Below are 26,793 nucleotides of genomic sequence, written 5' to 3'. Positions count from 1 at the left end.
GAGGATGAGAGAGGTGAACTTAATCCCTTTTGCTTATACAGCAGTGTAACCAACCCAGTCAGAGTGGGGCTTAACACCAGGTCTTCTACTCAGTTCAGAAAAAAAAAATGTCATGGGGGGGCAGAGCCAAGATGGCAGAGTAAGCGCAGTAACTTGCTTGAGCTATCTCCCAGACCCCTCCAAATATTTGTAAAAAATGACTCTAAACAAATTCTAGAGCAGCAGAACCCACAAAAAGACAAAGTGAAACAAATTTGTAGCCAAAGACAACCTGGATGGTTGATTGGAAAGGTCTGTTGCTCTGGGGTGGGAGAAGAGCACAGTTCAGCATGGGCCATGCAAACAAAGAATAGGCCTCAGAGAACCTGGAGCAGGCCTCAGGGGACTGAATCAAGGGGAGCTGTGGTGGTTTCCAGACTTCTTAACCCACAAATGCCAAAGACAACTTAGAAGGTCAGTAGGAAAGGTCTGTCAGACCTTGGTAAGAGAGGGGCTCGGTCTGGCCCCAGTCCTGGTGCAGCCCCAGGGCGGTGGCTGCTTCCAGAGCTCTCGGCTCATAGATGGAGGGGGGATTGAGTTGCTGATCAGAGCAGGATTGCAGGGATCTCTTTGCTGGTGCTAAGGCAGGATTCTCTTGCTTTGCCTGTGCTTGGATCTGAGTCGAAGTTCTGGGTAGTGGTCTTGGGGCAAGGAGGAGCGTTGGCATGGTGGAGCTCGTGGTGGTGGTAGAGAGGGAATTGTCCTTACAGTTCCAAGGCAGGAAAGAGTACTTTTGGTCACTCATTGAACAGAGCACAGGCCAGGAAAGGAGTAAACACTTCTCCTTTGATGATACCACTTCGGAACAACTGAAAATTTACAGGTCCCTAGAAATATCTCTGAAAACAGCTGCACAAAACCCCCGAAGTTTGGGACAGTACATTCCCCACACTGGAAACAGACCCTTACCTTAACAAAGAGTTTAAAACTCAAGTAATTGGCTGGGATCATGAGCAAGCCTAAAAAAAAAGTCAGACCATAGAATCTTACTTTGGTGATAAAGAAGATCAAAACATACACTCAGAAGAAGACAACAAAGTCAAAGCTCCTACATCTAAAACCTCCAAGAAAAATAGGAATTAGTCCCAGGCCATGGAAGAGCTCAAAAAGGATTATGAGAAGCAAGTAAGAGAAGTAGAGGAAAAACTGGGAAGAGAAATGAGAGTGATACAAGAAAATCATGAAAAACAAGTCAACAGCTTGCTAAAGAAGACCCAAAAAATACTGAAGAAAATAACACCTTGAAAAATAGCCTAATCCAGATGGCAAAAGAGGTCCAAAAAGCCAATAAAAAAAAAGAAAAAAAAGAAGAAAAATGTCATGGGTTTTAGAAATCAGTAAAAATGGGTACTTTTTTCTTTTTGTATGAGATACATTATAGTGTGGTGGAAAGAATATTGGACACAATACCAGAAAACAGATGTTCAAGCCTCAGCTCTAATATTAGCTACTTATTTGACCTTTGTCAAGGAATTTAACATCTCTTGACCTTAGTTGCCTCATCTGCAAAATAAAGGAGAAGTAGTAAGTGACCTCTAAGATCCCTTCTAGAACTAAAATTCTATGATTATATTTTACGTTCTATTAAATCAATCAGTAACATTACAGAACATCCCTGTTAAGAGTGCCCACAGAGAGAGCTATAGTATTATTTCATCCAAATTAGTTGAAGTGAGGATTGTTCTAATGTCTAACTATCTGTACTGGTTTACTATTCTCTGGACTTTTTCCTGATTGGCCATATATCTGCTTTTAAAACTTATCAAGAGTTTTTTATTCTAAGCATAATGAAACTCTCTGCATTTCCAGGGCAGACATCCCAGGCCAGGGAGAATTTTCCCCTGCTGTTGTTGTTGTTTGTCCTTTGCTCTAGAAGAAGACCACGGCATCAGGAAGGTGATGCCATGACTGGCAAGTGAATTAGATTTAAATGAGGGAGGGTTGTGCAAAGTCACCAGCCTCACTTTCTCCTCAAGAGCTATCTGGGTCCAGTGGCCACATATAGATCAGGATGACTGGAGATGGCCCTGCATGCAGTGGGAGACCTTGGCCTTTTTAGCTGAGGTCTTTTCCAGGTCTCAGTTTGACTGGGTCAATGCCCATTCAGTGATTAAGGCCAGGTAAGAAATGAGACAAAGAATGGCCTCTTTCACCTAGTCAAAAAAAAAATCAATTTTAGAGGGGAAGGCCCTCAGGGTTCCTGGCCAAAACAGAAACAATTGCTAATTTACATTTCCTCTGAGCCAATCAGAGCTCAAACAATGACCACTAAGTGGATTGTCCCAGACTAGTCTACAGTTGAAATATTGAATTCTTGGTGACCATTTCTGGTAGCTCAGTTTTAGAGTAAGGTGAACAGGACAGGGACCTCAATGTCTCCTTGCTTAGTGAAAAAAAAAAGCAATAGAGAATGAAAAGGTTCAGGAGCAAGAGAGGAAGGAAAATTACAGAATTAAGGAGGAGGAGGGAGTTAGAGTGAAAGTGAGATTAACCCTAAGAGGTAGTGTGGTACAGTTGAAGGAGTACTGGCTCCAGAGAGTCAGATCATGGATTTAAATCCCTGCTCTTACTACTTAGCACCTGTGTGAATCTATGTAGATGACTTTACTCCCCAGATTTCAGTTTCTTCATTTATAAAATTTACTGGTGGGTTTAGATGATTTTATTTTGTCAGTGTAAGACTTTATGTAATCAATCATGACATATACCACTTCTATAGCAATTCAAGTTTACAGGTAGTGCAAACTATAAGTGCTCTTGGTTTTTAGAAGTGGGTAGAGTAAAATGTGATTTGATGTTTTAAGGAGGTTTGTAGAGAGAGAGAATAAAAAAAGCATTCATTAAGCATATACTACATACCAAATGCCATCCCAAACTCTGGAGATAAAAACAAAAAAGCAAAGACAATCCATCAGGGAGCTCACATTAAAACCAGGAGGAGATAACACATGTGGAAAATGGTAGCCAGAGAACGGTATTTTTGTTTGGGAAGGTTATACGGACGGTGAGTGGAGCCAAAGGGAAAAAAATTTAAGTGCGATTTTTTTCCCAGTAGCAATGGATTATCAATGATTTGATTACGGTTCTAGAATGATAAAGGGGGGATAGGGAAAGTTGAATGTATGTGTGTTGGCAAGGCCTGGGAGTAAAGTAAAGTACTGTTCAGAGATGATCTTTAAAGTCTTTTGCAGGCACTTAGGCTTTTAATGAGTGCTCTTTACAATCTCTCTGATACACTAAACTATAGTACCATACAGATGTTCTTTTTATTCATACAGATGTTATCTGAGGCAGGGCCTTGTAATGAATAACCTTGGGGAAATGTTGGACGTTCCTTGCTTTAATCCATTTCTTCACATAGCTTTATGCTTGAATTCATTTGCCACAGTTGATTTCTTGGTATGTTTGTTTGTTTGTACTTGGAAAGCTTCAAATCTGTAGCCATGAGAAACATTCGTTTTGAGACTGAAATTCAAAAATAAAAATTATATGGTTTGCTTTCCTTCTAGGGACCCCAGTTTTTTTTAATTGTCTCCCCTTATGCACAAGGATATTGGAAGATTTTGGGGGACCAATAAACAGAAATAATTACATATCACTAATAGATGTAGTCAAATGATATAAATGATTTGCTTTTTAAAATTTTATTATCTTTTTAAAATTACCTTAGTTTGCATATATCTATATTTATCCAATCTAATCTATATGTAGCTGCATCCTATCCAATTTGTGAGGCAACAAACTAATCAATAAAGGTGAAGCTTTCAGGAAACAGGTTAGCTTTGCATGTTTGTGAGCACCACATCATTATACTCGGAGCTGCCATGTTTTTATCTGAGTGGGAAACATGCTTATAGCATCCTTGTAGAAAATGGTAGAAAGAAAAAAACAGTTCAGAAAAACTAACCAATTCATCAATCACGTCTAACAGTGTATAAAGCATCCCACATCCATAGTCCGACATCCCTGCAAAGAAAGGAATGAATGAACATTTTTCTACCTCTTTTTTAGATTTAACTTTGATCTTTATAATTACACAGTGTTCGTGTTGTTTTTTCCTTCCCATTTACATTGTAAGCATCTTACTTATTATTTTCCTCTTTGTGTTTACTTCATTCTGCATCAGTTGGTATATCTTCCCATGCTTCTATGACTTCTTCACATTCCATTACATTCATGTGCCATGATTTGCTTAGCTATTTCCCATAGTGATGGGCATCTAATTCATTTCAAGTTCTTTGCTACCAAAAAATGGCTGCTATGAGTATTTTCTATCTCTGACTTTCTTGGAGAATAAGCCTAGCAATGATCTCTCTGAGTCAAAGGATTTGGATATTGTAATCAATTTTAGCATAATTCCAATTGCTTTTCAAAATGCTTGGTCCAATTCACAGCTCAACAACAGTATCACAGTATGTCTGTATTTCTATAACCCATTCAATATTTATTATGCCCATCTTTGAACAATTGCCAAAAGAGGAAGCACACTTTTATCAAAATATGAAAAGATGTCACTAATCACATCAGTAATAAAAGAAATTCACATTAGATGACTATGAAATTTTACATTCAAACAATGAAATTGGCAAAAATGATAATAAAAAATAGAAAGTCAACAATGGAAAGGCTGTAAGAAGATGAGTAAACAATTATATTGGTGGCTATGGTCCAGTAATCATAGAAAGATTTCAAGATTATTCAAGAAAAGTCATTAAACTGTTTATAACCTATGATCCCTCTACCTGGGGATGGTTTGTTGTTGTTGAGTTTTTTCAGTTGTGTCTGACACTCCATAAACCTATTTGGGGTTTTCTCAGCAAAGATAATGGAGTAGTTTGCCATTTCCTTCTCCAGCTAATTTTACAGATTAGGAACTGAGGTGAACAGTGTTAAGTGATCTTGCTCAGGGTCACACAGCTAGTAATTATCTCAGTCTGGATTTGAACTCAGGTCTTCCTGACTCTAGGGCCAGATCTCTACCCACTATACCACCTAGCTGCCTTCACCTTGGGGTGGAGATGGGGTTAAAGACAAAATGTCTATTTCTATATGTATATATAACATTATATACATAGGTGCATATATATATATTCATTCATAGCAACACTTTTTTGGTAGCAAAAAATTAGGGACAAAGTTTTTTTTTTGTTTGCTTTTGAAAAAACAGTTGGGTGCCCATCAGTTGGGAATGGCCCAATAAAGTGTGGGATATGAATATTGTGAAATATTATTCTCAGGAAAGAAAGTATGGATTTGAGCAATTGCAAGAAATATGTCAAAATTTCTAAGATCTAATATAGAACCAAGAGAACACTACATAATGACTGCAATAACACAAATGAAAACAACACTCAAGGGCATCCAAAATCAGATTAACTGCAATGACCAATCTTGATTCCACAAGACTCAGGATAAAACATGCTCCCCTCTTTTGGGTAGTAAGGCATGTAACTTGTGTGCTATCCAGTATGTTTGCTAGACAGGTTGACTGCTTTCATTGGAATGTGGAGAAAAGTTTATTGGGAAGTGACAGTAAATTTAGAAAAAAAGCATCAACAAAACAAAAATAAAAGATTTATTGTAGAGAGATAAATGCTTTCCTAAAGGGTGCTGTTAGTTTCCAGTCAATCATGGCTTCATTCCTTGCAAACAATTTCCAAACTCCATCTCTGCACCACAGTGAACTACTTTCATCTCCTTCTTTGCTTTTTCTCTTTGTGCTTTCACTTTGGGGGTGTGCAGAGTGACAGCTATGCTTCTGTGAATAAACACCTCATTTTTTATTCTGACTCTGAGGCAGAAAATAGGTATTTGAGTATCCCACAAGGATTTAAGCAATACCCTTCTAGTGCTTTATTTTTGCAACAACCCCATTAATGCTAGTTTCTGTGGATAACATGAAAAAGGTCTTATAAAAGTGGCTGAGCCTATAAAGGGTATCTATCTTACATGATACTCAGATAAAATGACTATGTAGTTCCTATAGAACCTAACTAATTGTCCCTATTATATGTTGCTCTAGGAAAAAACAAATTATTAATTTATCACAAATGTATAATATAATAATAGCCAGATGTATAACTAGGATGGGGCAACTAGAGCTTTGCCCCAGGGCTCTGAATTTAGAGGGTGCTGAATTTAGCAGGCCCTAATAGCACGACAGAGCTTAATACCTAGTTAACAAGAACAATTACTTGATATAAGAAGCAGATGGATAGCAAATTAGGGTGAGCTCCTTTTCCCCCTTTTCTACCACCCTTCCCCCAATTTCCTTTACTTAGCACATGCTTTGCACCATTTGTTGGCTCCAGGCACAAAAATTCTTAGCTACTGCTCTGATGGTAGGAGCTATACTTGGATTATGTAGATATATTATAGTCAGATAACATTTCACAAGAAATGATAAACTCACAGATTTTGGGATTGAAGGGATCTTAGAGGTGATTTGTTATAAATTTTATTTTACCTTATTTTAACGTATGGAAACAGAAGCTCAGAGGGGAAACAATTTGCTAAAGATCATAGTTATTGATTAGAAGAGCTATAATTTAAATCAAGTCCTCTGATTCCAAATCTAGTGAAGGAAGTTTATAGAATCAAAATATGGAGTGAAAAAAAAGTCATAAATCTACTCTTTTTACAAAGAATGAAAAAAAAGAACTACCAAAAAATTTCCCATAACAAACAACCAGCCTTCTTTTTTGGACTCTTGTTTAATTGGTAAGCATTTTCATAATCTTCAACACAAAGATAGCCTGGTGAGTTTGAAGTAAGTAATGATATAATTATAGGAATCTATTGATATTTATTTGTATAAATCTATGGGAGGCAGATTTCAGTACTATCTGCCCTAAGCCCTAACCTACAATGCTTTAATACAGGAAGAAAAAGAACAACCTTGTGTCTTGCACTGGTTTAAGAAAACTGCATTCTCAAATAGAGATGCTTGTTAATTACTTCTAACACCTCTTAAAGTATTAAGACATTCTTTATGTTAAGACTTTGCTACCACAGACTTGTTTTTCTGTCCTGCATCATACCTCTGCTTAGATGGTTAGTAGAATAATAGCATCACAAGTGACATTTCTAGATTGAGCTCCCTCTACCTTGTACTCATTGGTTGTTTGGCCACACCACATAGGTAACTTAATTGATTGTTCCTAAAAGATGTCTGTCACATGTAATTTCCCATTTGCTCTTTAAGTATGAGGAAGTCAAGGTGTCCAACTGTGGAACTGAGTTGGAATCATGACCATCCTTCAACAAAATTAGTGCTGGACATAATATCCTGTGTGTGAACTCTTTCTCTTTATATCTATATATCTTTTTTATTGTGATCACATTATTACCCTAATTCTTTAGGAGTAGCTTTGATTACAAATGGTCATCCAGGTGCCCCAAAGATAATAAATAATATATGGTTTATATTTCATGTTTCAGAGATTAGTCTCTCAGAGTTTACAACATGGCACAAATTAATGTAATTCCCATTCTTTTGTTTAATCTTCAGCACTTCAATATCTGTTTAGTGTTCTTCCCACTATCCCACTTGACACATGTAACTGAACATCCTAAAAATAGTCCCAACTTGATTAATATCCTCTGGGTGCATGAAAGGGAAAGCACTACATCAAATGGTGCCCAGGATTAATGAGTCTTTGTCTTGACATCAGATCTGATCAATGTCTATCAGTGGCAGGTAACTGAAGATGGTACTAGTGTTTTTCTATTAACATTGAGTATTACAAATGATACCATCCGATGTCCAAACATACTTTTGATTTGTAGTAGGTTCTTCCTGAAAATTAATGACCCTAGATGAAATGATGGCTTGTGATAGATTTCACTTGTGATTATTTCTTAATGATTTCTTTGTCTCTAAAATGAGAAGAATACTTCCACCTCTGGAGTCCTGAGTTTCTGTGATTACTTGCCTAGGCCCTTCTGTTGTAGGCAGAACTCTGCTAGCCAGAGATGTTAAAAGCACTTCTCTCTTTATATTATTTCTTAGGAAATTAGCCTTATGCATGTTCCTCCCCTCTATTCTGTCCCCACTGTGGGGCACTGAAAATAAAAAGTTCTTGACCTGTGCAAATATGTGAGTGAGACTTTTTTCAAGCCTGTATCCAGTAATTTATTTAAAATTATCCAACATCTACATTTTGCAATTAATTGTCCTAGAAGTTGGGGGGTATATAAAGATAATTAAAACTTGTTTACTGTCCTCAAAGGAACATACAATCTAATGGGAGAGGTCATACCAATACACATAACATCAATGAGAATGTAATGAGTGTATATGAATAATGCAATGTGATTGGAGATCAGGTGAGAGAGGGATCACAACCCTCCCTCAGAGGGTTACATAACTATGAATCAATTTTGGACTGTGTTTCAAAAATGAAATAGCTATATACAAATCTTGGAAGGAAGTATGGATGGTATGCTTATCAAATATGTAAATGAGACAATCTGGAAGGGATAGATAATGTAATGGACTACAGAACTGGGTTCCTAAAATATTACAACAGATTAGAACATGGGCCAGATCTAATAAGATGAAATTGAACAAGTATAAAGTAATACATTTAGGTACAAAAAAATCAACTGCATGGGTGAGGGGGCAGGGCAAGGACACCTGGTTAGCAAATAGTTCATGTGACAAAGATAAGCGAGTTTTAACAAATTGTAAGCCCACTGTAGGTCAAAAGTGTGACATGGCAGCCAAGAAAGCTGAAATAGTGTCAGTGTTCATTAATATAAGCACTGTCCAGAATGTGGGGCGTGATAGTGTCCCATAATTAGGCCTGCTGAGACAAAACTCCCTATCTAGACCTCTGTGTCCAGTTCTGAGTGTGATATTTTAAGAAGTAGGACATGGACAAAATAGAACACATCTGGAAGAGGATAACAAAAGCGGTGATACTGTTCAAAATTATTATAAGTTAAAAGAATTTTAGTCAGGAAAAGAGGAAAGGTGGGGTAGACCTGATTGCTATTTTCAAGTATTTGAAGAATGCTTTGAATACTTTCAAGTACTTTATCCAGGATTTGGCATCCCCTAGAAGGGAAGGTATATTTCCCAGACTCTGTGTATTCCCAGTTATTTCATCCCCTACAGCAGCTGCTCCTGTTTTGGTCTTCCTCCTCCCACTTTTCTTGTTCTCCACTGCTTCGGTGAAGCTCTGGTATGGGAGGAAGAAGGAAGTCTGTCTAGTGATTTGGCAGCTAGGTGGCCCAGTGAACAGAGCACTTGGTCTGGAATCAGGAAGACCTGAGTATAAATCCAGTCTCACACACTTACTAGCAGTGTGATCTTGGGCAAGTCAATTAACCACTGGTTGCCTGGGTTTCCTCAACTATAAAATGGGGATAATAGCACTTAACTCTCAAGGTTATTGTGAGGATCAAGTAAGATATTTGCAAAACACTTAGTACAATGATGGGCACATAGTAGGTGCTATATAAAAGCTTATTTCATTCATCCCACAATTCAGTACTCTCTACAACCCTCTTCTGAAGTTTTTCCCTGGTACTGTCTCACCTGCTTTGATATCACTTCTGCTTGGGAGCCCAATTCCTGTCCAGACCAGGTATATTCTTTGCCATCTTTCTTCTTGCCAACAGGAGAGGTGCCTACTCCTTCCCAAAGATTCCAGCTCACTGAAGTCAAGCCAAGAAAAAAATCAGTTATATCTCTTCCCTTCCTCCTTCCTCCTTCCTCCTTCCTCCTGCCATTGGACTCCTCTGGATACTTTGCTTTCCATGTTCACAACTCAGGGGCCCTAGTTAGTATAGGAAAAACAACTAAAACTTTAAATTTTAAAAGGGTGACCCTTTGGTTACCAATTCCTAAACTCTTCTATTGGTTCTTTATGGCAAAGTTCAAGGTTAGGAGAGCAAGATCTCTTTGGAAAGATGCATTTTTAGCTAAGAAAAGGCTGGAAAAGGCTCTATCTTTTAGAATAAGGGAAATGACTTGATAGAAAGTGGCCCTTTGCAAAGTTTATATTTTAAAGTGTAGTTGTTAATTAAAAACAGAATTTCATTAAGTTTTTGTTTCTTTAGTTTGTTTGGTACAGTGGATATAGTCCTGGACTTTGAGGACTTTCAGGGGCTATTTGATGCTTGGCTGGCAGATCACAATGGGTAACTCAGGCCAGGGAGCTTTGCTCAGCTGAATCAACTCATGTCCTCAATGCCCATCCTTGTGGAATATCCTCCAGCTAGAGCTAAATAAGTCTCTCTTTTGTTAACTGTTGGATGACCTTGGAATGTCTCATGTTTCTATATCAAACACAAACTACCAGGGAATTGGGTTGAGTCAAGTTCAGCCCCAACGCCTTTAGCTGTGAATGTAAATAGCAAATACCATGGGCAGTTAGGTGGGTCAGTGGATAGAGTGCTGACCCTGAAGTCAGGAAGATTCATCTTCCTGAGTTCAAATCTGGCTTCAGACACTTACTAGTTGTGTGACCCTGGACAAGTCATTTAACCCTGTTGGCCTCAGTTTCCTCCTCTGTAAAATGAGCTGGAGAAGGAAATGGCAAAGCACTCCAGTATCTTTTGCCAAGAAAACCCCTAAATGGAGACAGGAAGAATCAGAACACAACTGAAATAACTGAATAACAACTGAGAAGGTATCCATAGGCTTCATAAGACTACCAAATAGGTCCATGATAACACCCCCCCCACACACACACACACAAAGATTAAGAACCCCCTGCCTTGAACTCTTACCAACTGACTACTGACTAGACCAACTGACTACTTGGCAAATGATTTAATCTCTGTCATCCTCAGTTTCCTAATCTGTAAAATGAATTTAAATATAAACACTCCCTCTCTATCACACTCAAGATTACCATGACGATTAATTTAGATAATAGATACAAAAGTACTTTTTATGGCCTTGGAGTCAGGAGGACCTGAGTTCAAATTTGGCCTCAGACACATGACACTTACTAGCAGTGTGACCCTGGGCAAGTCACTTAACCCCGATTTACCTCACCAAAAACAAAACAAAACAAAAAAAACCAAAGTACTTTTTAAACTGTAAAGTGCTGTATCCATGTTATCCATTATCACTTAATGAATACTATTCTCTATGACTTAGTATTTAATAAACATTCATTTATTTAGAGAATAAAAAATAAAATTTCCAGGGTTCACACTCTAGTGTTGATGTGCTGAGCATACCTGTGAAAAAGAATGATGGGTAGTAGCTTCAGAGAGGAATATTTCAGCACAATCTAAGGGGGAATCCTCCCAAACTTCCCAACAATTAAAAAGTTCCAAAAGGATATGAGCTATGTTGTCTCAGGCAGTAGTGAGCCCCCATATCATTGGAGGCCTTCAAGCAGAAGCTGGATGACCACTTGGAAATGTCATAGAGAATATTTTTATTCAAACGGACTGGGCAAGATGACTTCTAAGTTTCCTTTACATTCTGAGGTTCTATGATTCTATGATCATAAGAGATTCATAAATCTCCTTTAAAAATTCTTAATAAGAATATAAAGCAGCACACAGAGCGTATCTGCTAAAAAGGCCCACATAGCACAGTGGATAGCGAACCAGCCCTGGAGTCAGGAGGACGGGAGTTTTGATCTGGCCTTAGATACTTACTAGCTGTATGACCTTGGGCAAGTAAATTAATCCTGATTGCCTTCCTTGTCTCCCTTCCCCCCTCCAAAATGGTCCACTTATATTAGAAATGATTTTTTTTAAATGGTGGGAACGTGGGTTTGATAATCACTAAAACTACCCAAGACATTTTGTTTTCTGCGAACAGAGGACTCATAAAATCATGTTTTAGGACCAGAATGTGCCTTAGATAAAATCTCCATTAGTCCTTTCATTTTACAGAGCTGGAAAATAAGGTCAATAGAGGCAAAATAACTTCTCTATTATCACATAATTAAGTAGTGGAAGAGTTAGGACTAGAATTGATATGCCCTGACTCTTTTAGTTGTGCCCTTTCTGGCCCATCAAAATTAATTTTATCTACTTCCCTTTTAGTCTTGGCACTTGGGCTTGTGACCTTTGATTAATGGTTAGAATTAGCTTTTTATCCTGTTCAAACCTATAGTTCAACCTATAGTTGTCTGTGTTGACTGCAAATTTATGTTAAATAATCTGAACTGGGCCCTTAGTTTTACCCCCCTAATTGATTCATTATCTCACCTACCACAGCACTTTTAGCAAAACTTTTCATACCTCCTCAAATCTCTCATAATTTCCTTCCCCCACACTCTTAATGAGAATTTTGCCACATAGTTCACTGAAAAATCTGCGGCCATTTGCTGAAAATGCCCTCTTTTCACTCCACCTATCTGCCTCAGTTTCCTCAATTGTAAAATGGGGATGATAATAGAACCTCCTCCTCTCAGGGTTGTTATGAGGTTTAGGGTCACGTGTTTCTTTGATGACATATCTTTGTTCTTTTTCATAGTTCCTGTGTCTCTACATTTGCAGGATGCTCACACCATATATTTCTCCATTGTCTCTGAGTGATATTAATTTTTAAGTCTCAGAGACTGGAGTTTTCCAAGACTCACAAATAATATACATACAACCCATGAAACAAAGACAAGGTAAAGGGAGCAAAAAATAAATACTGTTAATGTTCATGTTAGTATTGGAAATTGAACAGTTCATCTAATAAATATAACCTCACCAGTATGCAACACCTCCCTCCTTTACACTTTGTACTATTGCACCAATTTTTAATGAGAAAATATTAGATATTATACAAATGTTATATACACATATATAACATATATGTTATACAATATATAATAATATACAATGTTTAATAATCCATTAATAGCTTAACACTGTACTAAGACTTTTGGGACATCTGGCAAAAACAGCAAAACATTCTGGAATATTGGAAATTCAATAAAAACAATGACTTCTTTAACATCTGAAGCATTTGTGATTAGTAATTTCATTCTTGATGTCATTTATTTCCCAAGGGAAAAGTTACATTTAATACTACAACACTTTAATGACTATGTGGTTCTGGTATCTAGGTAAGGTAGGGGATAGAGAGTTCTAGACTTGGTAGTAGGAAGACCTAGGTTTAAATGTTCCTTCAGACACTTACAAGATATGTGACCCTGGGCAAGTCACTTAATCTGTCTTTCACAGTTTTCTCCTATACAAAAACAGCACCCACTTCACAACATGTTTGCAGTGATGATGTGAGATAACATATGTAAAATACTTTGTAAACCTTAAATCAATATATAAATACTAGCTATTATTATATTATCATACTTATGTTAGATGTAGATTGCAAGTCTGTGATGCCTTGCAACTCTTCTCTATGTCCTCTAATAAATCCTCAATAGGGGACCTACCTAGCATTTCAGGGCCCTTCTTATAAATCTTTTAACATTTATCAAAAATCAAAGTTAAATTTGTTCAAGAAGAAGTTCATGAAAGCCAAAGGAAGCTTAACTTCTCATGGGTAGTATGAAAAGCAGTGTCAGACAAGCCTAGATTTTGTTTAAAAAGTTGAACTTCTCTGAGGAAACTGAAAGAGTGTGATCCTTCAGAAATTTATATCTTAAAAGGCATTTATTTTTTTCTAATTAACATCTCATTTATGTGGCTTTGTGACTCTATCTTTCCTATTTTAGTTTTATGGGTTGCTAGAGGGAACACTGATGTAACTTTCATTGCCACTACCCAAATATTAAAGCATCCCCTTTGGGGGTGATAGCCTTGGAAAAGTTCTCCTTTCTATGGCTGAAGTTGTTAGGTTTGTTTATGTCAAATAGATATGGTTTCATCGTGACATAATTCAGTTTCCCACGATCGAATAGCTAGTGAAAGGATGAAGATTAGAACTCAAGTATTTTGACCTCTCCCCTCCCCATTGTTCCCACCATTCTACACTCATATATATATTTTTTAAATGCCAAATTTCACAAATAACATAAACTTTATGTTGGGTTTTTGTTATAAATAATCTCAACTGAATCTGGTTACGACTAAAATTTGAGCCATTTCAATTTGTAATGATATAACTTTAAAATCATAAATTTTAAAGATGTTCCAAATTTTGGCAGAAGTGAACTTTAGGAAATTCACTCTTTGTTTTAATATAAATGTTTTTACTTGATATTTGTGGAGATTTTTATTTTAAGGCTGGGTCTTTGTTTTCTCCAATCTGGAAGTGCAGGAGCTACTAATAGTCTGACTCTACTAATGACTGACACATTTCTGACCTGGTCCACTTTCATTCTTCCTTCAGTAATGTGGGGGTGGGTGCAAGGGACTTCTCTTCACCCCAGGATTCACCAGATTGAGGTTAAATTTGATCTCAGACATCTAATTGACATAGCCCATAGAAGGGTGGAACTACTGAGCTCAAGGGATCCATTTGCCCTCAGCCTCCTCAGCAGCTGGGACTACAGGAGTGGGTCACCACTCCCAGCAATTACCTAAGATTTTAAAGGAAGTTATGTTCTTCAACCAGGATTTCTCATCTATTAGGAAGCATTTTTACTAAAGCGCATTCACACATTCTTTGCATTTGATGCCTAATTACAACACCCTTTTGGTGTTCAGTAGAGGGTTAATTGTTTCAAAACTGAGGTCTGAGGCTCAAGCCTCAGGTGTATGTTAAATGAGGTGTTAATTGGGTTGTGGATTGCATAAAATTAAGGCTCAAAGAAGCTGGTGGATTAGAGGGCTTGAGGTGAGAAGAGGATGAATTTAAGGGTCCATCAACTCTATGGTTAAAAGGCAGGACATTTAACATACTTTTTGTAGTCATATCTGACTAAAGGCATAGAAGGAAAGAAACTGAATGATGACTGAAAGAAATAATCTTTTGGGAAAGCCTAAATGTGACAGAAAATGGAAATATGACTAATGACATTTGTATCGTGTTTTGCATTAGAGGGGAAACATGATGCTGGGTTTGCAACCAGAGGTCCAGGGGCATTGATATTTGCTACCACTGTGACCTTGGTCAAGAGTAATTGTCCTTTTCCTAGTAGGTCAAGAAGTTTAAAGGGGTGGCACCCATCCTGTCCACCATTGCTGCTTTTAGCCTTCGCTTCTCATAACTGGCCCATTCCAGTGGAATTATTTACTTCTGCTCTTCTCTCCTATTACCCAACAACAAAATATAAACACATAACACATCTATCCAGCTCTTAGCACAGTACCTGGCACATAGTAGGCACTTAATAAATGTTTCTAAATTGATTGATTGATTAATCCCATTATCTACAAGGTGTCACCACAAGTTCCTGGATAGTATGACAACTTCCTAACCCAAATTAAGGAAATCCACCTTCGCCAAGGTGAATGATTCCTACCGTACACGACTTCATTTAAGAAATATAAGAATAAGGACTAGGCTGGGCAGTTGTGAAGGACATATATGGCCAAAAATGGTAAAGGGGAAAGCACAGGAACATCATACTGAGGCACAGTGGCATCTCAAATCTTCAATCTCTCTGCAGCCATTTAAGATAGTTGCTTACATTGTCATGCTAATGAGGTCAAGTATACCTACCATTTCTTGGCAATTGATTTGCTCCATTCTGGGGCCACAAATTGCCATTCCTAATATACTGGCAGCAAATGCTTGCTGCAGATCATAAGGGGAGCAGAGTGAAAGAGTGTGGGTGGCTCAGCAGGAATGCATCCCTGCTGCTAGGAAAATAACAAAGACAACAACCAGCCAAAAAACAGGCTTTTCCTTTTTCATTAGTGGTAGAGCAACTTTGAACACAAATGATAGTATTAATATTTCTATGTCTATTGATGGTATGTGGACCTTATAAGAGAAGCATGTACTTATGGAAATATTTCAAGCCTTTCCTTACTTTTCATCCATGCCCAGATGTTTGGAGCATCTCCTTTGAGGTATGACTATGAACCCACCCATTGCCTTAGCCTATCTAGAATACATTTCAGAGCAGGCTACTTCACAGGACATGACATTTTCTATTGTTCTAAATTCCATTATGGGCATCCCAGAAGTCAGCAAAGACAGTATAGAATAGATGATCTCCTCAAGGTGGGAGAGATTTCAATGTAGTTCATGTGATAATTGAAAAAGCACTGTATAGAAAGGTATCCAGAAGCATGAAATTAACATATTTTTGCATACTGGGCACTGGGGGGTGCAATGGGGAGGGAAAGCTAATTCCTCCTTGTGGTGACTGTTGACCCATACTGCCACCCCTATAGTCCCATTACCATGGTGCCTCTGTCAGAGTTCACCATCCATTCAAATCCCTTGTGGGGTCAGTATGGGGAACTGGTCACCCCTCTTGAAAGACCTGTCACTTCCCCTCCCAGTATGATTGTACACATGATTACACTGTCCTCTTGTTCTTGTAGCTGCTACTTCATGTCACCCTGCCCCCCCAATACCATGCAAGAATTCCTAGATATAGCTCCTTTTTATTGTACTTTTTACATCATTGTCTTTTGTGATTTGTCATTCAGATGAATGCTATTTGCTGGATAGAGATGCTAATTGTACTACATCAAAAACTTGTCTTAGTCATGTGCTAGAGTTTAAATATGGATTACATGGAAACCACAAATGTCATTGAACTGAGGGTAGTAGATGAATGGTTGAAAGAAATTAGCAATGAAAGCTGAGTGAGAGTTCCACCTGAGCAAGCAATTATGAACTCAAGACCTTTCTGTTCTTTGGGGCCCAATAGTGAAGTCCAGGGAGTGAATGAGGTTGATGTTAGGGACTGCTGTGGGGAGGTTAAAAGTGTAACTAATCTTTCTTCTTTTTAAATGCATTTAGGCATTGAAATTAGATGCCGTGTTTCAGTGGGTGTTCAAGAAATGTCATTTGCCAACAGGGAAAATTTTAATTTAGCCTCTGCTGCTTGTTGCCAAAATATGTTATGGACTTTTAAAGATTCTTAGGATGTTATCTAAGTTGAATTCCAGGAGAAAACAAACAAAAACTTATAAAATAAGTTTAAAAAACTTATAAAAATAGTTTCTTCTTTCTTACTTCCTTTGTTCTTTTTAAAACTTGTGGCACACCATAGTGAGTTTGTAGGTATTGTTAAAAGAAAAAGCAACAAAAATTAATGCTTCAGGAAATACTCCTATGGATGTATGAGCTTCTTTTAAAAACTTAACAAGATCATTAAAACTTTACTCTTTCCTGTAATAAGAAACATATAATCTGGCCAATTAAGGGAGAAGCAAGCAAGAGTATTTATTACTGATATGGTAAAGATTCAAAGAGCTAGTCACTGATTATATACCTATTGTTAAATGCATTTTGCAAATTGACTTCAACAATTCTAGCTGCCATTCTGAATTACAACCTGCTGATCTTTGGACAGGAAAACAGATCAGTTTTGCTCAAGGTACTTTGACAATGTTAGAAACACATCAAATCAATGGAGAAAGAAGGAGTCTCTTACATGCTGGGCAAAGTTCTCTTTGGGGGGAAAGCATCTTTTTCTGGGCATTTCCTATAGAAAATTATCTAAAGGCTATTTTCAGCCATTTTTATTTAGCTAATCAAAGCAAATGTCAAAATGCAATAAACATGCCTGTTTATATAATGATAATAATAACAATAGCTAGCTTTTATATGCTACCTACTATATAAGGGAATGATATATCTAACTGAATGCAGAATTCTAGAGAAAAGCAAGGAGAGATAAGAAACTTTTCTTAAATGAGCAATGCAAAGAAATAGAAGAAAACAATAGAATGGGAAAGACAACAGACCACTTCAAGAAAATTAGAGATATAAAGAAAATGTTTCATCTAAAAATGGGTGTAATAAAAGAAAAAAAAATGGTCAAGACTTAACAGAAGTAGAAGAAATTAAGAAGAGGTGGCAAGTATATACAGAAAAACTATACAAGAAAGATCTTAACATCACCAATAACTATTAAGGTGTGGTTACTGATGTAGAACCAGATATCCTGGAGAATGAAGTCAAGTGGGCCTTAGGAAGCATTGCTAACAATAAAGTAGTAGAGATGATGAAATTTCAGCTGAGATATTTAAAATCCTAAAAGATGATGCTGTTAAAGTGCTGCACTCAGTATACAAGCAAATTTGGAGAACTCAACAGCGGACAGTGGATTGCAAAAGATCAGTTTATTTCCCAATCCCAAATCAGGGCAATCCCAAAGAATGTTCAAATTACTGAACAATTGTGCTCATTTCACATGCCAGTAAGGTTATGCTTAAGATTCTGCAAAGTCGGCTTTAGCAATATGTGAACTGAGACTTAACAGAAGCGCAGGGTGGTTTTCAAAGAGGGAGGGGAAGTAGAAAGCAAATTGCCAACATTCGCTAGATATGGAGAAAGCAAGAGAGTTCCAGGGAGAAAAAACAAACAAAAAAACCCCACCTAATTCTGCTTTGTTGACTACATTAAAACCTTTGTTGGGATCACAACAAAATGTGACAAGTCCTCAAAAAGATGGGAGTGGCCGATCATCTTACTTGTCTCCTGAGGAAATTGTATGCAGGTCAAGAAGCAACAGTTAGAACTGAACATGGAATAACTGGTTTATGATTGGGAAAGGAGTATGATAAGGCTGTATATTGTCACCTTATTTATTTAACTTATATGCAGAAAACATCAGGTGAAATGCCAGTCTGGATGAATTAAGAACTGGATTTAAAGTTGCTGGGAGAAATATCAACAATCTCAGATATGTAGATGATGTCACTCTGATGGTAGAAGGTAAGAATTAAGAAACCTTTTGATGAGGGTGAAAGAGGAGAATGTAAAAGCTGACTTGAAGCTTAACATTAAAAAAAAAAAAAACTAAAGTCATGGCAACTGGTCCCATCACTTCCTGGCAAATAGAAGGAGAAGGAATCTAAGCAGTGTCAGATTTTATATTCATGGGCTCAAGAATCACTTTAGATAGCAACTGCAGCCATGAAATTAAAAGATGCTAGCTCATTAGAAGGAAAGCTATGGCAAATCTGGACAGCATACTAAAAAGCAGAGACATCACCTTGCTTACAAAGGTACATATAGTCAAAGCTATGGTTTTTCCAGTAGCAATATATGGCTGTGACAGTTGGACTATAAGGAAAACTGAACACCACAGAATTAACGCTTTCAAATTGTGGTGCTGGAGAAGACTTTTGAGAGTCCCTTGAATAGCAAGATCAATCAGTCAATACTTAAAGAAATTAATTCAGACTGTTCATTGGAAGGACAAATAGTGAAGCTAAAACTCAAATACTTTGGCCACATAATGAGAAGACAGGACTCATTGGAAAAGAACCTGATGTTGGGAAAGATTGAAGGCAAAAGGAGAAGGGAATGGCAGAGGGTGAGATGGATAGATAGTGTCATGGAAACAGCAAACATGAGCTTGGACAGACTTCAGGAGATAATGGAGAATAGAAGGGGCTGGTGTGCTGTGGTCCTGGGGGTCACAAAGAGTTGGACATGACTGAACAAATGAATAGCAACAACATGTGCCAGGCAATATTCTAAGAAGTTTGCAAATGCTATCTCACTTGATCTTCAAAACAACCCTGGGAGGTAGGTGCTATTATGATCCCTATTTTACAGTTGAAGAAATTGAGGCCAACAGGGTTAAATGACTTACCCATGGTCACACAGCTAAGAAGTGTTTTAAAACTCAGGTCTTCCTAAATCCAGACCCAGATCTCTATCTGCTGTGGCACCTATCTGTTCTGTTACCTGATACCGAAAGCTGATGGGGAATCATAATTCCCACTCAGATTTGTTCTCGTGCCAAATACTATTCCAGTTGTTTAGATATGATAAAGATAAGTACCCATTTGGATGGCGCTTGGTTTTCATGAGACAACTTAGCGAAATATACTTTGCTTTTTCCTCTAAAGTTTCCCTTCTCCCAATTCTGTGTTGGTTGACTACATAGTCTAACTCAGATTTCATTAACTCAATTGATGGTATTTATTTGCCTTACTGATCAATGCCATTTTTTTTAGTAAGTCAGTCAACAAATAAGCATTTATTAAGCAGTATTTGCCAGACACTGTGTTAAATGCTGGGAATATAAATAAAACAAAAAGAATGGCAGCCATTCCTCTCAAGAAACTTATATTTTAATAGGGAAAGACAACACATAAAAGAAAGTTGGGGAGGGAGGGAGGCAAGACGGGAAGAAGGTACCTGCCAAGGGGACATGATGGAAGAGTTCAAATTGCAACCTGGTGAAATGAAAAGATGACTAACCTATTCACACTCCTTAAATGAAGGTTCAGGGAGGAGCCATCCAATCAGAGACAAGGGCTACAGGCACTGAGAATGCTTTCAATGTGTGAATTTCAGGGCCAAAGTGAAGTTTTTGGTTGTAATTTTCTTTTTAAAATATAACTATCATTTTCCAATGACCCTCTTTTCATTACTCCCTAGTGGAACCCTCTCTTGAAGCAAAGAAGTGCAGTTAAGCAAGAGATGTCAATACATTGGACGTGTCTGACAAGATATAACTCATTCCATACCAATAGCCCATATTTCTATTAAGAGAAATGAAATATGCTTTACCAGTGGTTCACTGAAGTCACAATCAGTCACTGAAATTTTTCAGGGTTTTAAAAAAAAGATTTAGGAATGTATAGGTCCCCTCAGCAGAACTTCAGGTTGGTAGCTTTAAGATGATTTCTAAACTGGACTATTGTTCATTACTCGACTTATTCCCCTTTGCAGTCATGGTCTAGGATCCCTGATTTGGAGTTAGAAGGGGCCTCATAGGCTATCTCATTCAATCCCTCATTTTCCAGATGAGGAACTGAAGCTGAGTGACTTGTCCAAGGTTACAGAGGTATCAAAGAACAGAACTGAGATATAAACCTAGCTCCTTTGACTCCCAATCTAAAACATTCCACTTACCTCTTAAAAAATTTATCAGCTATCATATATTTGGAGCTAGAAAGAATCTTAGAGGCCATTGGGTTGAACATTTTATTTTATAGATGAGGAAAATGAAGCCTAGAGATGTTAAGAGACTTGTCTGGGTCACAGAGCTGTTGTGCCTAAGGCAGAATACTGATTCAGGTCTTCCTGACTATGTCCAACACTCTACCACTTAGCTATCTATGTCAAGTTAGGGAAGTATAAAGGGAAATGAGAAAGGGAATTTATTTTGTTGATGACCTGCCTTACAGAGTTATTGTGCAGATCAAATGAGATAACATAAATAAAAGCACTATGTAAACCTTGAAATGCAATATAAATGCAAACAATAATTATTGATGATTAATGGTATCATTGGGGCAGTTAGGTGGAACAGTGGATGGAGAGCTGGGCTCTAATCAGGAAGACTTAAGTTCAAATCTGGCCTCAAACACTTACTAGGTGTGTATCCTTGGGTGAGTCACTTGATCCTGTTTGCCTCAGTTTCCTTATCTGTAAAATGAGCTGGAGAAGGAAACGGCAAAACCACTCCAGTAGCTTTGCCATGAAAACTCTGAATGGGGTCACAAAGAATTGAGCATGATTGCAAAACGGCTGAGCAACAACAATAATATCATTATTAATTATCATTAATATGTTTATTAATATTAATAAAAGTTAATTAATATCTGTGAGAAGACAGTGGTCACTCATAACAAACTTCACTTATTTAAGGTTTTCTCTCAAAACTTTTATTTGTTTGCATTCAGGTATATTTTATGTTTTCAATAAACATGGTAAAAATACCAAATGATTTCCAAGGCATGAGGAAAACTAATATAATTGCATATCCAAATGTCAACTTTCTCTTTAGTGTATAGCTTTGTTTTTTCTGTTGCTACCAAGTCATTCACAAGCCAAATTGTCACAGAGTGCCCTCTCATTATACAAGCAATTCTGTTCTTACAAAATTGTAGGGACCAAATGGCCACTTGCCCTTTTTTGGGGGGGTAAAGATACAATTAGTCAGATGTCCCTATAATTAGCTGGGTGCAATCATAGCTTGTGGCATGGCAGGTGCAAAAACAAAAATATAGGGCCTAATGAAGAGCCTTTGAAAATGTTGGCCCCAGTTATTTAGCTGGCTTTTAAAAATCAATTTCTAAAAACCTGGTTTAAATGAGGAACCTTATGAATAAAAGAACTCTTGGACACTTTCACACAGCAGATGGGGAGAAAACTACTGGTGTTCATAATTAGAAGAACAGAATTACTTGAAGTGAATATAGTTCCCTATTTACCCAAAACCCTGAGCAATGCTGACTTTCAGAAATAGCAGTAAAGTTCTTTAATAACTTAAATAATACTTCCCTGGTTTCATTTGTTAGAGAAAAACATCTTCAATTCTCCATCAGGAAATAACATGGCATCAGTAAAGAGGTGGGGCCTGTCTGAAACTAATTTTGTCTCTTTAGCATTATGTATATGAGTAATAAGGAAAGTACTGTGCCATCTCCTAAGATAGTTGTACTCAAAAGAAATGACTAGGAAAAAAAAAAGATTAGCTCTTTAAGGCCATCAGTAGTTATCCTTCTCTTAGCCCAGTTCAAATGCCAGGTCGTCTATGAAAACATTCTAGGATGTCAATCAAGAATGTCTCCCTTCCCTTTCAAACTTAATGAATTACCTTGTTTTGTACATCTCTGATGTATTTACATTGTATTAACTTATATTATGATGATCTGAGTATGTATCATTAATTACTCCACAAATATTTATCAAATGCCTTCATTGTGCTAGACACCAGGCTAGGTACTGGGGATATAGAGACAAAAATGAAACCAACCCTGCCTTCAGGAAGCTTACATTTTATCCAAGGCACCTGAATTCTTATGGATATGGTCATAAACCCTATAACACTATGAGCTTCATGAGAGCCTGAACTTATCTCATCCAAACAATACAGTGTCTTATACAGAACAGTGTCTTAAATTGTGAACTGAATTGTATCTAATCTAGCACATAGTACAATGCGTCACCGATAGTATTGATGTTTGTTGAATTGACTTCAAATTCTTGATGCTTAATTGATGTAAAATGGCCACTACAACTGGAAAACCAAAAGAACTAGAGCTTTTTTTTTTTAGAAAGAAAACATTTGCTTTCTAAGCTACTTCAAGAGAAACGGTAGCCGAGGGCGATACTGATTTAAAATACAAACTTATTTGTTAATACTCTTGGAGAAGGTTGCTGGAAGATTGCAAGGAAAAGAATGAAAAGCACCTGAGGCAAAAACAACTTTATAGGAAGTTTGGTGGGAGACTTAACCACAACATTATTCCAAGAAGTTCAGAGATGATGCTTGTAGGAAGACAAGTAGATGGAAAATAGAACAGAACTCAATCTTTCTATTATGCTCTATTTTCATCTTCAATGGACTTTAGCAATTCAGGCCACCATATGCTACATGAGAAGGAAATGACATTTCAGAAGACAGAAGCAGGAAAAGGAACAGGCCCAAACCAAATACACACTAAGGAAATATGTGTGAGAGGTAACACTCTAGAAGACGTTGAGAAATGGCAAAGAATTGCTTTGCAATATATGATAATGTGCTCACTGGATTAAGATTTATGACTTATCATAAGAGACTATCTTAGCAATTTATATAGGAAAACAATGAATGAAAAATTCCTATTATCCAAAATATGAAATATAGCAGGAATATCACACATATATATAGTCATACCAATTCTTTGGGAGCGATATTCCAACTAAATTTCATATTTTGGATAACAGGAATTTTTCATTCATTGTTTTCATAGACAGATAGAAAGAAAATGTGTGCATGTTAATTAAGAAGCAACTTGGGATCATTAAAATCACTATACAACTTCCCAAATGCAATCCAACCTGTTCTCTCTTTCCTGTTCTATTCTAGGCCCAACTTACCGTCTATATAAAATGAAGAAGGGACCCTTTCTTGATATAATTAAAAACAACAACTACATGTCACTTGATAATAATTCCATTGCTGAGAGGCCTTTTCATAGAAATGCATGCAGTTATTTTTGTTATATCCATGAGGTAGAAAATGCTCCCCTGGAAAAATAGGCAATAAATGCTTAGGAGAATAGATAGAAGGGAAGTTTATGCTTCACAAGCTGTATGGATCAATTAGCTCAAGTGGAAAAAATATCCTGTTAAGGAAATCAAAGTTTTATGTTTAATACTAGTATGGAGCAGATAGCTTCTGGTTGTTTTGAGGTCACAGATTATACCTCTGATTCCCAGCCAGATGTCTTATAATAGTCTGCTATTTACTGCAAGGTGGGGGGGGGGGGTTGGGGTGGGCAGGGCAACATGCAAATGAACTTGAGCAGATTATTTACCTCTACAAATCAACAGCTCTGAGCACCTGTTCTCTTGATAATGGTCTGGCACCATTATGTTGAATATTAAAGACAGCACCTTTAATTGTGTCTCTCCTTTAAATTTGCTCAAAGGGCAGGTTGGTCTTCCTCTTAGAATGGAGGGTAAAAGGACAAAAGGAATGCTCATCTACTCTCTAGGTTTTCAAGGGGAACAAAATGTTCCTTGGAAAAATGGAAAGGGGCTTTGAGGTAAAAACAAAGAATAAAAAAGATTGGAGGAGGCAGAAAAAAATCCAATGTATGTTGCTGGTTAGCGAGTAGATGGAGATCAGTCATAGAAAGGGAAGAAAAAGACCCCTGAGCATTTGAAGTTAAGTAATTGGTTGTAGGCTCCTGCCATGTAGGTGGGTAGTGGATTTTCTGAGGACAAAGCATCTGCTTTCACACTAAAGAAAGATGACTTGTCTCCACAGGGGCCATCAGGAAAGAGATTATTGAATAAGAGTCATAAGAAGAGATGAGGAATGGTGTTGGTGAATCCCTGTGGATGGGTTCCAAGGCAGTTATTATCATTAACAATTAAGAGATCTGCTCTGCTCAGAGCATGCATTTGGAATGTAATTGAGAGCTCAGGATTTGTCAAACCTGATGATTATTTCTAACTTCTGGGTGATTCATGTGAGAACAAATGATACCATCAGAAGGAACCCAAAAAGGCATTGGTAAGGATTATGAAATTCTGGGCAAAAAATTGAAGACTTTGTACACACACAGATTCTGTAAAAATGATTTACCTTGCCTTCATTAAGTCTTTTGACAAAGACTCCTGGCATCTCCTTGTAGACACATTGGAAAGATATGGATTAGATGGTAGTACAACTAGGTAGATTTGGAATAGGTTGAATAGTCAGACCCAAATAATAGTCATCAATTATTCCTAGTCAGTTTGGAAAGAAATCTCTAATAGAGTTTCACAAGGATCTGTAATTGGTCTTGTACTGTTCACTATTTTTAATCAATCATCTGGATAAAGTCATAGATTGTATGCTTATTAAATTTGCATGTGATACACAGCTTTGAAGAATAATTTTTAAAAAATCCAGAAATATCTTGACAGGTTAGAATGATGTCAGAATGAAAATAAAAGTGATGAAATTTAATAGAAATAAATGTAAGTTTCTACACTTGGGTCCAAAAAACCCCATATTCATAAGTCCAAATTAGGGAGTCATACCCAGACAGCCATTTATTGAAGAGGATTTGGGAGTTTTAGCGGTGTGTGAGTATATTGTGAGTCAATTATGTGATGTAGCAGCCAAAAAGTTAATATGATCTTTTGCTATATTAAAAGTTGCATTGTGTCCTGGACTGGAAAGGTAAGTCTCCCACTGTACTGTGTCAGATAAAATCTGAGGTATTGTGTTATGCTTTGTAATCTGCCTTTTAGGAAGAAGACTGACAATCTGAACAGTATCCAGAGGGAAGTAGGAAGGATGGTGAAGGATCTTGAGACTATGGCATATAAGAATAAATTGAAGGAATTGGAGATATTTAGCCTAGAGAAGAGAAAACTTGAAGAGAGGTATGAGTGTGGGGTTGGAGGGCATGAGAGTTGTCTACAAGTATTCAAAGGGCATTCAAATGAACCAACAACTAGGCTTATTCTGCTTGGCCCAGCAGTCAATACATAGAACAACAGGTGGAAATTGCAGAAAGGTACATTTTCACTAGAACCAATGAAAAATTTCCTAACATTTGGAATTGTCCCAAAGTGGAGTGGGCTGCTTGGGAAGGAAGTGGTTTCCTTTTCTTTTGATGTCCTAAAACAAAGGATGGATGATAATTTGTTGGGATGCTATTAAGGGGACATTCAAATGGGTAAAGACAGGTGGCTTCTGAGATTCCTTGGAATTCTAGGATTCTGTGAGAAGCAGGTCTCTAGCAGAGTACCTTAGGGAGGCAGAATCTTGAGTTAGAACAGTTACAGGTTAGTGTCCTGAGGGTAGGAAGAGAGAGATCTGTATCTTAGGTAGGGGGTCTAATGAGGCAGCAAGTAAAAGCAGGGCATTGCCTAGAACAAGGTACAAGTGGCAAAGAAATGTGCAGATTCAGAGGGTAGTCATTATAATATTATAGGATTCACAAAACAGATGGAAGGGACCTCCCATCCCCTCATTTTACAGATGAGGAAACTGAGGTGTATGGAAATTAAATGACTAGTCTAAGATTAGCATGCTTTGGTTGTTGTTGACTTATTTTTCAGTTGTGTCCAACTCTTTGTGATCACATTTGGAGTTTTCCTGGCAAAGATACTAGAGTAGTTTGCCATTTCCTTCTCTGCCTCATTTTATAGATGAGGAAACTGAGGTGAACAGGATAAAGGAACTTGCCCAGGGTCACACAGCTAGTAAGTGTCTGAGGCCAGATTTGAATTCAGGAAGATGACTCTTCCCAACTCCAGGCACAACACTCTATCCATTGCACCACTTAGCTACTCCA

This window comes from Vombatus ursinus, unplaced genomic scaffold (genome assembly GCF_900497805.2).
Source record: "Vombatus ursinus unplaced genomic scaffold, bare-nosed wombat genome assembly UNPS02014839.1, whole genome shotgun sequence".
Taxonomy (NCBI): Eukaryota; Metazoa; Chordata; class Mammalia; order Diprotodontia; family Vombatidae; genus Vombatus; species Vombatus ursinus.
The sequence above is the reverse complement of the archived record's forward strand: the minus strand, read 5'-3'. Positions refer to the sequence as shown.